General features: G+C 60.1%; 1 protein-coding gene across 2 annotated transcripts in view; it reads right to left on the bottom strand.

The window, feature by feature from the left end:
* XYLT1 (xylosyltransferase 1) overlaps positions 1-12,635 on the bottom strand; it is a 257,946-nt gene that overhangs the window by 202,246 nt on the left and 43,065 nt on the right. The window lies entirely within an intron of this gene.

Raw genomic sequence — 12,635 nt, 5'->3', positions numbered from 1 at the left:
TTTTCTGAAAGCTATAATTTGGGGGACATTCCAGCATTATAGGTTAATCACATAACGAAGACCAATTCGGTCAAGGGATCCATCTAGAGGCCAGACCGGTGTCATCCTCCCACACCTTCCTGTGCCCGCCCCTCACCAGGCTTCCTTTAAGAAGGAGCCCGGCCCCAAACACTCTCCAGATGGCCCTGGCACGCTCTTGATCCTGACCCTGCTCTCCTGTATGAACCTGCTGCATCTCTACCAATGGTTCCCATGGTGCTGAGTCTTCCCATCAGGTGTCAAGGAGCCCTGGGCCGGGGTCTCGCGCCCCGCTCCCTGGCCCTGCTCGGACCCTCTTCTGGAGACCTCAATCTCCCCCAAGAGGAGCACACCAAGGGTCTGTCGGGGATCAGCAGATACCAGGAAGAGCGGCGAAGCTGGAGGCTGTAGGGGCAGAAGGGAGCCCGAGGTCCAGGTGGGCCCCAGCCAGGGTGGCCTCACAGAGCCGGGGAGCTGTTCCCCACTCACCAGCTCGAGGCTGGACTCGGTCCCGAGGCTGGACTCGGTCCCGTCCAGAGAGCACAGGCTGCTCCCACCAGACCCCGGGAAGCCCTGCCAGCTTCCCCCCCAGAGGGCTGAGGGCCTGGCAGGAGATCAACAGGAACTGGCCGCAGGCCCCTCCCCCGAGGCAGCCCCACGAGGTCACCTGAGAGCTTCCCTCGCCTCGTTTCCCTCCCTTGAAAAATGGGGATATCAGCTCCTGGGCTCCCGGTGGACGCGCCAGTGATTAATTAGGTAACATCTGCCAAGCGCTGGCGGCTCGGGGAAGGGCACCTTGGAGGGAGCGGCTGCTGCCGGCAAGATCCTCACTGCCAGCATCTCCATCCAATTGCTCCCTCCTGGGGACCAGAGTGGCTCCCAGGCCAGCGCAGGGCGCGGTCCTGCCCCTGGATGCTCTGCCTGGTCCCCACAGGCCTCTCTCCAGCCGCCCTTCCCACTGCGGCCAGATCTCCTGCAGAGAAGGTCCAGCACCTTCCCCAGCACGCACGGCCAGCCGGCTTTTGTCTAGACCCCACTTCTTCCTTTTCCCGAGGGGCCAGCAGCCCAGTGCGCAGGGGTCTGCAAGGCCGGGATGCGGCTGCAACTTCACCAGCTCCAGGGCCCGGCAGTATGTGTGGACGCTGCGTTTTTAAGAATCCAGCAGGGACATCCAGGCCCCTCCGACGAGAGCTGCAAGAACTTATGTCACCAGCCCACCGTGACCGTGGGCTTACAGAGGGGGAGACTGAGGCTGCCAGGTGACCAGGGCCAACGTGTCCACAAGCTATGACCCAGGATGGTCCATCAGGAGGGGGCTGGGCAGCGGTGAGGACCAGACGGGGCTCAGGTGTCGACAGTGGGAGGAGCTGGCACCCCAGGCCCAGAGCCCCCACTAGGCCACGCCCTCCTCCGCTGAGTGATGGAGAGTGTGACGTTTCTCACGCACCACAGATGCGATCCAGAGAGAGCCAGAGAGGGCTCGCAGGAAAGGACGCTTCCACGGGGACCCAGGCAGAAGAGAAGTGGCCAGGGAGACAGGCGTGGGGCGCGGACGAAGGGGGTCAAAGGGCAGATCAGAGACAGGCTGCTGGCCTGTCCTCAGTGGCTGGGGATCCACTCCCGCTAAGGGAGGGCGCGGCCAGGGGCCTGGGGAGGGAACACGCTGAGCCAAACTCACTGCTTTTTAGAATTTTTTCCTAGTACTGGGGATAGAACCCAAAGCCTCCTGCAAGTGCCTGACCACTGAACCACGCCCCCAGTCCCTCTTTACTTTTTATTTTGAGACAGGGCCCGGCTATTTGCCTAGAGTCTTGCTAGGCTGCTGAGGCTGGCCTTGAATTTGTGATCCCCCTGCCTCAGCCTCCTGAGCGGCTGGAATGACAGGCAGGTGCCTCCTTGCACTTGGCTAAGCCCCTCATTGTGATGACCCTGCAGGGCCAAGCAGATCAGTCCCTCGCTTATGAAGCAAAGGGGATTTGGAGGGCCTGGGTCTGGCCTTGTCCCAGGGGAACAAAGAGAGTGCCACCAAAGTTCTAAGGCCGGTTCTCTGCAGAGGGCTGGTTCTCCTTCCACTCTAGGGGCTCAGCTTGCATCTACGGCCCCAGGACATTTCCACCTCAGCTCCTCTTGAGCAAGACGGCCACAGTGAGAATCGCGCTCACCCGCCTAAACCCAAGGAATGGACTGAGAGACACAAGGTGCAGCAGAAAAGCCAGGCTTGTAGGGCCGCCGGTCTTGCGGGATCTGGTGACTGGGGAGCAGGGGTCCCCAAAGCGCACGGTCCCTCCCAGTTCCTCGCTGGCTGAGTGCTGTGGGGTGTGCACCTCCCTGCCATCGCCTGGGTTTCACTGTCTCCTATTGGTTGCTTAAAGAAAGAGACCTTTGGCTGTCCCCACCTCCCTTGGTCTGGGGGAGTGCCTCCTGACAGGTAGGCAGCTCTTACTTCTTTACCCAAGTCACTCTTCCTTAGCAGAGAGAATTCTCCCTCCGCCGTCAGGCTGACCCCTCCCCGACCTCCTGTCCGTCCGGGGCTGTTCAGGTGCCTCTGAATCTGCCTCACCCATGGGTGCGATCCTGACAGTCGACAGCTTGGAACTCTGCGCTCTGCTTGGCTCACATTACAAGTAATTTTACATTTGGGGCTAAATATTATCTTCTGAAAACGGACCACAGGGCTACTTCTCAGTCACCAAGCCATCAATATACTCCACCGAGTTCCTGGCCATCGATCACTTCCAAGGAAAAAGAAACCAAGAAACAAAGGACACAACCCACCCTTCCAAGGCACCCACCCAAGGATGGAAGGAGACAGGATGCACGAGGGGACGGGGAAGCAGGAGTTAAACTGTGCTGCAGAGACACCTCTCCTGACTGATTCGCGGCTATAATCAGCCGCACGCAAAGCTGTTTTAAATTTACCGACAGCTCTTGAAGCGACCGTCCAGCTCTTGAGGTATTTTTAGTCAAGTAGAAATTCACGTGGAGCTTCAAGACAGGAAGTGGGACCTGTCAGCTGTCCTTCTGCCCGAAGGCCGGGCCTGCCCTTTGTCTGCAGAAGTCCCCACTCTTCATCTGCACACAGTCAAAAGATCACTTCACCCCGACCTGCTCAGCATCCTGAGCATCTCCCCACAGAGGGAAGGGGCGGCCGGGGAAGTCGGTGCCAGGTTCAGAAGATCTGTTCTTAATCCGGACCCCATCTCCAGGGCGGGAGCAGACGGCAGGCCGGGACGGTCACCAGGAAGACAGGCCCCAAAGCGCACAGCCGAGAAAGAGTGAATCCCTCTTTCCTGGCCCCAAACAGTCTGCCCCAGTAAGGCTGTGGCTGTGTCTGCGTGGATTGGCTGCCAGGCAGCCTGGCAGACAGAGGCAGGGAAAGGAAACGGCCCCGCGGGGCCGGGAAGCCACAGGAAGACAACTGAGCCCATGGGCACCTGGGCCACCCCAGTGCCCACGCCCACTCTGACAGTGTGACCCTTGGACAGCTCCTTCTCCTCCAGGGCCCTCCAGCCATCCCATCTCCGATTCACAGAAAGTCCAACAGAGTCGACTCCAGAACGTGCCCAGAACCGTCCACTTCTGACCCTGACCGTCCCCGTGCTGCTTCAAGTCCTGGTCATCTCCAGATCCCAACACCTCTTCAGTCCCCCACCGTCCCCTCTCCACCCAGCAGCCAGAGGGACCTGCATAAAACCAAAACCCACGTAACATGGGAAACGGCAAATCTCAGGTCGGGCGTGGTGGCGCCTGCCTGTGATCCCAGCTACTCAGGAGGCTGAGGCAGGAGGATCTCAAGTTCAAGGCCAGCCGGGGCAACATAGCCAGGCCCTGTCTCAAAATCAGATAAAAAGGGCTGGGATGTAGCTCAGTGGCAAGCGCTTGCCCAGTCTGTGTGAGGCTGTAGGTTCCATCCCCAGCACCCATGGCATGCAGGAAAGAAAAGAAAGGAAAAAACAAGCAGCCAATCGTAAATCAAGCATGCTCCAGGGTGGCCCATCTGGCCAGCAGGGGAATCTGAACTTCTCGTCCTGGACTTCAAGGTGCTACAGGACCTCACCTCTGCCTGCCCTCCAGTCCGTCTCACGTCCCGGTTCTCCAGCACTGACGGCCGCCCTCTGTTTCCAGAACTTTCCAGCCTCTGTGGCCTCAAAGCCTTCTCCCTCTGCCTGGAAGGCTTTCTCCCCAGGTTTTCTGGTGGCTTCTCTGGCCATTCAGGTCTCGGGCCAAACACCACCTCCCCAATGGCTGACCAGGGCCGCACTCCTCAGCCCATGGTCCTATCTGAATTCCAGGTAGGACACCTGCCCTTTGGATATGTCCCCCGTTTTCTGTCTGCTTCAGGGGTCTCCTGCACCCTGCATTCATGTCGTGCCCACCCCATCCGCCCGTACCTGGGGGCTGAGAATATCTGTCCAGTGAATAAAGGAGGCACTTGCAGGGCTGAACAGGGGCTCATGGGGGTGTTGGGTGATGGCCTATCCCAATTCAGACACTCAGTTTTTACCAGAAAGGCCCCCGGTTTAAAGTGCACAAAAACGTCAAATTAATAAGTTCTTGGCCCATCATTTTGCAAAATAGGGTACGGTGTGGTTTGGAAGAGAACCCCAGGGTTTTGCCCGCCGGGTCGGTGCTTCTGTTACAGCAGCTCCAACTGAGACTGAGCCGGGTCCCTAGGCCCTGAGGGGTGCGGCTCCCAGTCACTCCGACTCCCGTGGAAGCCTCTCCTCAGGAGGGGCAGAGGTGGTCCCAAGTGCCCCACCAGGTCCGGCCAGCCAGGTTGTCCCTCCTCCCCTCTTGGCAGGGCGAGGAGGACTGAGTCAGGGTGTAGCGCTCTGTCCTCACGGCCTTCCGGCATGACCTGGCCCTGTGGCAATGCTCCAGAGCCTCCACAGGTGACCGGAAGGAGGACGCTGGGTCTAGAGGGAGAGCCTAAACAGAGACCCCAAGAGCTCTGTCCCCAGAACTAGACTACCTGGGTTCTCACCTCCACGGTGCCGCTCACTGGCTGTGTGTCCTCCGGCACATCACTTGACCTCTCCGTGCCTCACAGAGGAGCTGAGAGGGTGGATGGAGGCAGCAGGGAACGCATCCGGCACAGTGCCTGGCGTGCTGCGAGGTCGCTGTACCCATCGCCCTGATGGCGTCACTGCTCATAACCATACCTAGGCCCAGCCGGCAGAGCGGCCAGCGTGGACACCCCAGGCGACCGGCGCCTCGCTCCTGACGCGGAGGGATCCCGGCGTGCCGGGTGCCCACCCGGGACTCGGTCAGTGCGGGGAAACCCTGGAGGGTTTAAATAGGAATCGACTCACCCTGTCCACTCGGGGCCCTCGGGGAGGCCCCGGCGCCGTCCCTCTGCCACTCTGATGGGCCTCGCTGGCCGGTGCTGGACCCCTCTCCTGCTCCTCCACCAGCCTCGGAGGCGGGATGGTTCACCGGGGCCCGTGTGGAGACCTCAGAGGTCGGCGCTGCTGAGAGGCCCAGGTGGTCTGGCCAGCCCGGACCACAGCTGTCAGTCATCAAGCCCGGGGTGCAGAGGCCGCGCCCAAGACGGCCTCCAGGAGGTCCGCGGCTGCCCTGCGGCGGGCGGGCTGGCCGGGCTGAGCAGAAACGGTCCCCAGGCACGTGGTGGCTAAGCCCTCCGGCCAGGGCACAGATCCCCAGAGGACGCCCGTCTCTCCTGCAGAAGCTCCAGGCCACCCCCGGGCAGGGTACCAAGGACACGCAGTGTGCGAAGCGGCCGCCTGAGCCGGAGAAGTGAGTTTGCTACGGTGCAGAAGCTCCGCTTGCTCTCCTGAGCTGGGTGCCTGGGGCAAGCTACTCAGCCTCTCTGAGACTCGAGGTTCTGATCTGCGAAACGGGGACAGTGGCAGAAGCTCCCAAAGTCACCGTGAGAATGGAGAGGTCACAAAAGAAGGGGTCGAAAGAGCCCGCAGCTTACAGTACGTGCTCAATAAACACCTTACTCCTTCCTAGCTGTGGCAGCAGACTACCTGGAAGGAGCCAAGCTCAGGGTTCCAGGGCAGCACAGGGGACAGGTAAGTCACTCCGGTCAGCGGCCCCTGGACCGGCCTGTTTGCATGGATGAAGCCAGACTGCACCATGGCCGCCTATCTCAACCTGGGGTCCCTGGCAGGGGCTATGCTGAGGAGCTGCCCAGGAGACTGACAGTCTTCAACCTCAGAAACGTTTCCCATCTGGTCCTTTAAGAAAAGGCTTGGCAACCCCTGATCCAACTCAAATCAGTCCTGCGCAACCAGGGGAGGCTTCCTGGAGGTGGGGGCAGCCTGACTTTTCCCTGGTCAGTGTTGATCCTTGTGTTTCACAGGATCCTGAAGAGGATGCAGAGACCGGCAGGATCAGGGAACAGGAAGAAGCATCACCGTCAACCTCCATCTGAACCAAATTCTACAGCAAAGCCAGAGAATGGTGGCCCAAGGGGCCCAAAATAGTCTGCAAATCTACTTTTCATGAACTTCAAAGTGCTTAAAAATACTCGAGACAATACTGGGAGGGTGGGAACTATCCCAGTCATCTGCCTCTCTGCTCCGATTCAAAGTTCTGAGCCCACCCTCCCACCCCGCCCCCTTTGAGGAGTTACCTGTTCTGCAACTTAACACAATCCCCATGACCCTGTTCATTCCATTTTTGTTTGTATCTACAGCCTCGGCTCCACTACCATCACAGGCCTCTCATACATATTCTTGGTCCCCTGCCAAACTATGAAGCAGACAAGGCAATCATCACACTTTACAGACAAGAAAACCAAGGTTCAGAGAGGTTAAGTAACTTCCCTAAGGACGCCCAGCCTGGAAATGTGAAAGCTGGACAGGAAGCAGCTCACCACCCGCCTTGAGACATACAGAAGACTCAGCCATTGCTCCCATTCTTCTAGGGCCCTTCGAAGTCCAGAGAGCTTTTTTCACATATATGAATCATTACTGGAGAACACAGATTTGGATCCACATAGGCCCATAAAAATTAAGGAGCCTGGCCAACAACAGATAAAAGTTAAAACTAAGGATATGCCTGGCACGGTGGCACACGCCTGTCAGCCCAGCGGCTCAGGAAGCTGAGGCAGGAGGATGGCAAGTTCAAAGCCAGCCTCAGCAACTTAGCGAGGCCCTGAGCAACCTAGGGAGATCCTGTCTCTAAGTGAAACGTAAAATTAAAAGGAGTGGGATGTGGCTCAGTGGTTAACACCCCTGAGTTCCATCCCTGGTACCAAAAAAAGAATAGCTGGTACTGTTCAACTCAGGGCAAAGGTCAGAGGTCGACAGGTCTCCAGGGTCAGAGTCGGCAGATCTGCTGACTCCCGCGCGCACTGCTAGGCACTTGCTGAAAGCAGGACGCAGGAGGAGGCCGGGTCGCCTCCCGGGGTCACAGTCTCAGCAGCGAGGTGCAGTCGACTGTTTCTGGAAAGAATGGAGCACGGAGACCCAGACGGGCACGGGGCGCCGTGAGGGCCCCAGCGGGCCTGGGTGGTGTGGGACTCGCCTGGTGTGCGTGGCCGGTCCAGGTGGGTGGCGGGCCCGCGGCGGCCTGCGGGCTGGACTCGCTTCTTCCAGCGGCCGTAACTCAGGGCCACATGCTGGGTGCTGTCTCCAGATTCTGGAGCCTGAGGTCCAGGGTGGACGCAGGACAGGGCTGGCTGCCGCCCAGCCACCTGCCCGCTTGCTGGCCACTCCCGAGGCTCCGCTGACCTCCCCGTGGCCCTCCTGTACGTTCTGCTGTACCTGTGTCCACAGGTCCCCTTTCCATAATGACCACAGTCCCGTGGCTGCGGGGCCCTGAGCCAGTGTGACGCATCTTGACCAATCGGTCTGCAAGCACCCTCCTTCAGAGGAGGTCGGAGCCCAGCGGGGGAGGCTGGGAGTCCAGCAAGTCCAGGCGGAGGCAGGTTCAGCGTAGGACAGGTGGTGTTCTCCAGGCCTTGGGGAAGCAGAGGCTGCAGACTCTCAAGGCCGCCTCTGAGTCTCCTCCCGAGACCCTGGCTCCCTGGCTCTGAAGCGGCCAGGTGGGCCCTGAGGCCTCGGGCTGGGTGTGGACACCCGCAGGCCAGCCCCGGAGCCGAGGGGAGCCGGCCTTCCTTGCCTGGCCGTGGAGAGCAGAAAACTCAATTGATTTAGGAGCAATCAGGCTTTGAGCGGAGGCCGTCCTCCCTCCTGATCTCTCGGCATCTCCAGGCAAGAGCCGCGACGGCCAGTGCCCCAGACACGCGCTGCCCGGACCTCGATGGAAGATGATGGCATTTTTCTCGACAGATCATCTCAGAGCCGAGGCGATCACTTGTCTATAGATACGCCAGTTCAGATCTCCTCCCAAACCTGCTTCTAAGGGAAAGCAGGGCTGTCCCCACGGTCCCACGGGGCATGTGATGACCACCACGCACCCCGCCCGCACCCGCAGCGGCACCTTTATTAACTTTAAGCCTTCGACGGTCTCCTGGGAAACAGGGCTTCTCCTCACCTCAGGCCAACCTCCTGCTCCATATAATGAAAACGTTCTGCCGGAGAGAAAGCAGACATTTCTCTGGGAAAACGCAGGAGGGCGGGGGACCCAGATCCGCACCTTCAAACAGAAGCGCTAAGGACCAGTTAGCGCACGCCCCCGGGGCTGCCGTGAGGGGCCAGCCCTGGCTGGGATGCTCGCTTACCCTGTGGCAGGAATGCTGGGAGCCACATCAGTCAGTCAACAAACAGTGAGTGCAGCTCAGGGCATCTGTGCTGGGGGCTGGGTGCTGGGTGCTGCTGGGTGCTGGGTGCTAGGTACTGGGACCCAATCAGGGCGACTCAACTGCAAACTTCCACAGCCAACCCGTGGGAGGGACGACATCCCTTAGCATCCTTCCTAGGCTGATGTAACCTCACCTGCCTCTGCGAAATGGGAATGGGAACATGGCCTTCCAGGAATCGGGAGCAGCCACCAGAAGGACCGGTCACTGCAGAGGCCGCGTGGGGCTCACCCTCCCAGAGGGGCGCACAGAGGTGGACGCCCCATGCCACACACCAACCTGGCCGCGTGAGCCGAGGCTTCCCCAAGGGTCTGCTGATCTGTTATCACACGCGCGAAAGTTTATTGGGAAAATAATTGAAAAAATAAAATAAAACGCAGGCCACACGCGCAGAGACGTTTACTGCGGTATTTACTGAGAACATCGGCCGGAATCTAGACGTCTGAGCTGGAGACCGGCGACGTCCACCAGGCCACGTCGCCGGGATGGAAAGGCGCTGCCATGGGGCGACTGACCTGGCGGCGCAGCTGCACAGGGGTCAGACCCCGGAAGGGACCTGGAACTGAAGAAAACCACACCCGCAGACCAGGGCGATGGTCTCACAGGCGGGAACGCAAAGCGCCCGAGAAGAGGGGCCCCTCACTGGGGTCTGCCCAGGGGCCTTTTCCTAGGATGTCTTGGCCACCGCGTCCTCTTCACATGAGCGGGTCCTGGGTCTGTGCCCACCAGGCACAGGCAGCAGGGCCACCCTGAGCCCTGGGCAAGGCATAGAGCAGATGCAGAGACGGACGCTCAGCGGAAGGTGGCTCGCTGACAGCAGCAACCACTGGGCAGGGATGCCTCCTGCGTGCCGGGCGGGGCCCCCAGGTTGCGTGGACAGCCCCCTTTGTTCCTCATATCCAACCTTGGATGCCATGGCCATTTGTCAGTTGAGAAAGCTGAGGCTCAGAGAGGGCTAGCATCCTGCCCACCATCACACAGCCAGGAAATGGCAGAACCAGGACCTGGACCTATGGATCTCTGCCCAGGGGCCGCCTCACCCCTGTCTGAGGAGAGGTAAAGGCCCTCCTGCCAGATGCCCATCTGAGAATGGCCCTCCCCAGCACCACCGCAAACACAATCCTCCACCGAGGGCCAGCCTCCAAGACCACCAGGCCTGGGGACTCTCAGCAGGGGCTTGAAACACAGGACTTGCTTTTGGGAGCCAAAAAAGAAAACCCAGCAACACAGTGGGTAAAGAGCAGAGCTGTCCACTGGCTGGGCGAGGGACAAGGAGCTTTTCTCTGCAGTGCTTCTGAGAGTTATTTAAGGCCCTCGTGGGAAACCGCGGCGAAGCCAGAGAGACGTGTGTGTGAGGCGCACGGGTGCAGGGGCAGAGAGAAAGGCCGGCTCACTCCCCGAGGAGGCTGCCCAAGGAGGCCGGCCCGTGGAGGCCAGCAGACGCTCACCCCGGGCACCGCGGCGGGCCTGTGAGTCCCGCCGTCGTGGCCACAGCCCTGCCGCTTACCCACCGCTCTGGGGCCGGCCTCCCCCACCTGACCTCATCTCCATCCTGCACCAGGGACGATGCCCGTCCCCATGACACCGGTGGGGAAACCGAGGCCAAGCGGAGGGCCCCGTCAAGGTCACATGGTGAACGGGCAGCCACGTGCTGACCGGTCCAGGCCACGCTTGTAACGCAAGCAACCGAGGGGCGTCCACTCACCGGGGCGTGGCCAGAGCTGCGCGGGGTGCGGGTGCAGCGGCCCCGACGCGCACCCGCCGCTCCTCCGCACACCTGGGGGGCGCCCCGCGCGGACCAGGCGGCAGCGCAGGGTCGGCCCACAGCACGGCGCTCGGGGCGCGGGGAGAGGGGGGCATTCGGCGCTGCCCTGGCCTGGCCACCCCGGCGGCCACGCCCACGGCTGGCACCGCTGACCAAGGTCGCGCAGGGCGAGGTGGGGACTGGGCACTTCGGAGCCAACTCCCGCTGGGGAATGTATGTGCCACTTGTCGCGCTCTGTCCCGGCGGCCGCACAGCACGCCGCCCTGTTCCCCTGGAACCGGAGCCCGCGGCGGCTCCCCGCCTCGTTTCCACGGCTTTCTTCCCGGCGGACACAAGGCCGGCTCAGTTCTGGAGCCCGGAGTGGCTGCCAAGCCCGGTGGAGGGAGAAGGCCTTGAAAAGTCACTTTATAAAACATCCCTGCTGCTGGGGCCAAGCCACGAGGCCTGCGGCGGACTTTCCATTCACCGCACGCCCCACCCAGAGGCGAGGGGCTGGTCACAGCCAGCCTTGTTCTCACCCGCTGGGAGCCCTGGGGAGGGCGATTCACAGGGACAGGCTTCAGAGAGGCCTGGCAGCAGCCCCGGCTCTGGCGTCTTCCTCAGCCTGCTGAGGTCGGCAGCGCCCGCCCGCTGCAAGATGCCCGTTCTCCAGGGCCCTGGTGAGCCAGGAGGGGCCCAGGCCCGGAACTGCAAGGCCCAGAACCAACCGGGTCGCACAGAGAGAGCCTGTGCCTGCAGCCAGCCAAGCCAGGCCACCGAGCCCCTGGAGCAAGGCCAGATGGCAGAGGAAAGGGCCCCGCCAGGTGCCCCCACAGTGCAAAGGACCACAGAGGCTTCAAGACTGCCCATTCACGCATTCACATGCACCTCCTCTGTGCTCGGTGTAACTGCTTCGGACACCAGGAATGAGGTAGTGGCTACAGTCTACACCCTCCTCCACCCAGTTCTCAAAATCCCCACGCTGTCCCCAGCATTTCCCATAATTGAAAGCTGTGTGACCCAGCGCATACCACTTCCCTCTCTGTGCTTCAATGAGGGCTCTCCCAGGGCTCCTGTGAATTATCAGCTGGGAGCTACCAAACTTCTCAGTGGGGCCTGAATGTGACCAAACTGGTTTCCTTCACTTGCAAGCTCAAAGAACTCTGTGCAAGAAATCAGGAAAGGGGGTGGGGGTGGAAAGCAGGTCTGGGAAGGCTGAGGAAGCGCATGAGTCATTGGCTCATCTGGAGAGCAGATGGGGAGACCCTGAAGCCAAGGGGTCCCCGAGGAAGAGAAGTTGTATTCACTACATCCTTCGAATCGGCCCTAGGAGCTGGGGGTCAGGAAGAGAAGCTGTATTCCCCACATCCTTCCAATTGGCCTTAGGAGCTGGGGGTCAGAAGGGACCACAAGGAGGAAGATGCTGAACAGCTAAATGTTAATTCAAGAGAAAAAAGAGGGAGAAAGAGGCCTTTTCTTCTCCTTATTGAGTCGATGTTCATTCAGCACATTATTCTGTGTGCTCAGGACGAGCTAGGCCCTGGGCAGGACAACAGGAAAATACAACCAAAGACCACAAAGGGACATTTCCCACGATCTTCCCATGAGGTTCCTACCGGATCTCAAAAGTTTCTTTACAAATTTTATCCCTTTGCTCTCTTTTTTTCTTCCTTTTTCTTTCTTTCTTCATTAAATGTCTCTGCCTGCTCACTGCCGGTTCCTGGGACTCCTGCTGAGATAGTCACTGTATGAGGTTCAAAGAGCCACATGGCTTTGGGATCCCAGCAGCTCTGCATTCTAATCCAGCCCTGGCTACTTTCTGGCTGTGTGCCCTTGAGCAAGTTACCTGGCCTCTCAGATCCTCAGTCACCTTCCCTGTAAACCAGGAACAACACAGGTTTGTTTTGAAGGAGTCCACTGGATCTTGATTTTTGAAGTACCTCTTGAGCCCAGTATCAGTCTCCTCGTGGCTCAGAAACACTGCTGAGCGCTCACAGAACATCCCTGAGCAGGTCCCCGACTTCCGGCCCCTTTCTGGAAACGCTCCTCCGGTGTGTAGAAAGCTCACCGGATGGGACCACAATATCCTTACTCCGTCCATTTTTAGCTGCTAGAAGGATAAGACGGCGGGGAGGGGGC

Source organism: Sciurus vulgaris, assembly GCF_902686455.1.
Source record: "Sciurus vulgaris genome assembly, chromosome: 18".
Taxonomy (NCBI): domain Eukaryota; kingdom Metazoa; phylum Chordata; class Mammalia; order Rodentia; family Sciuridae; genus Sciurus; species Sciurus vulgaris.
The sequence above is the reverse complement of the archived record's forward strand: the minus strand, read 5'-3'. Positions and strand labels throughout refer to the sequence as shown.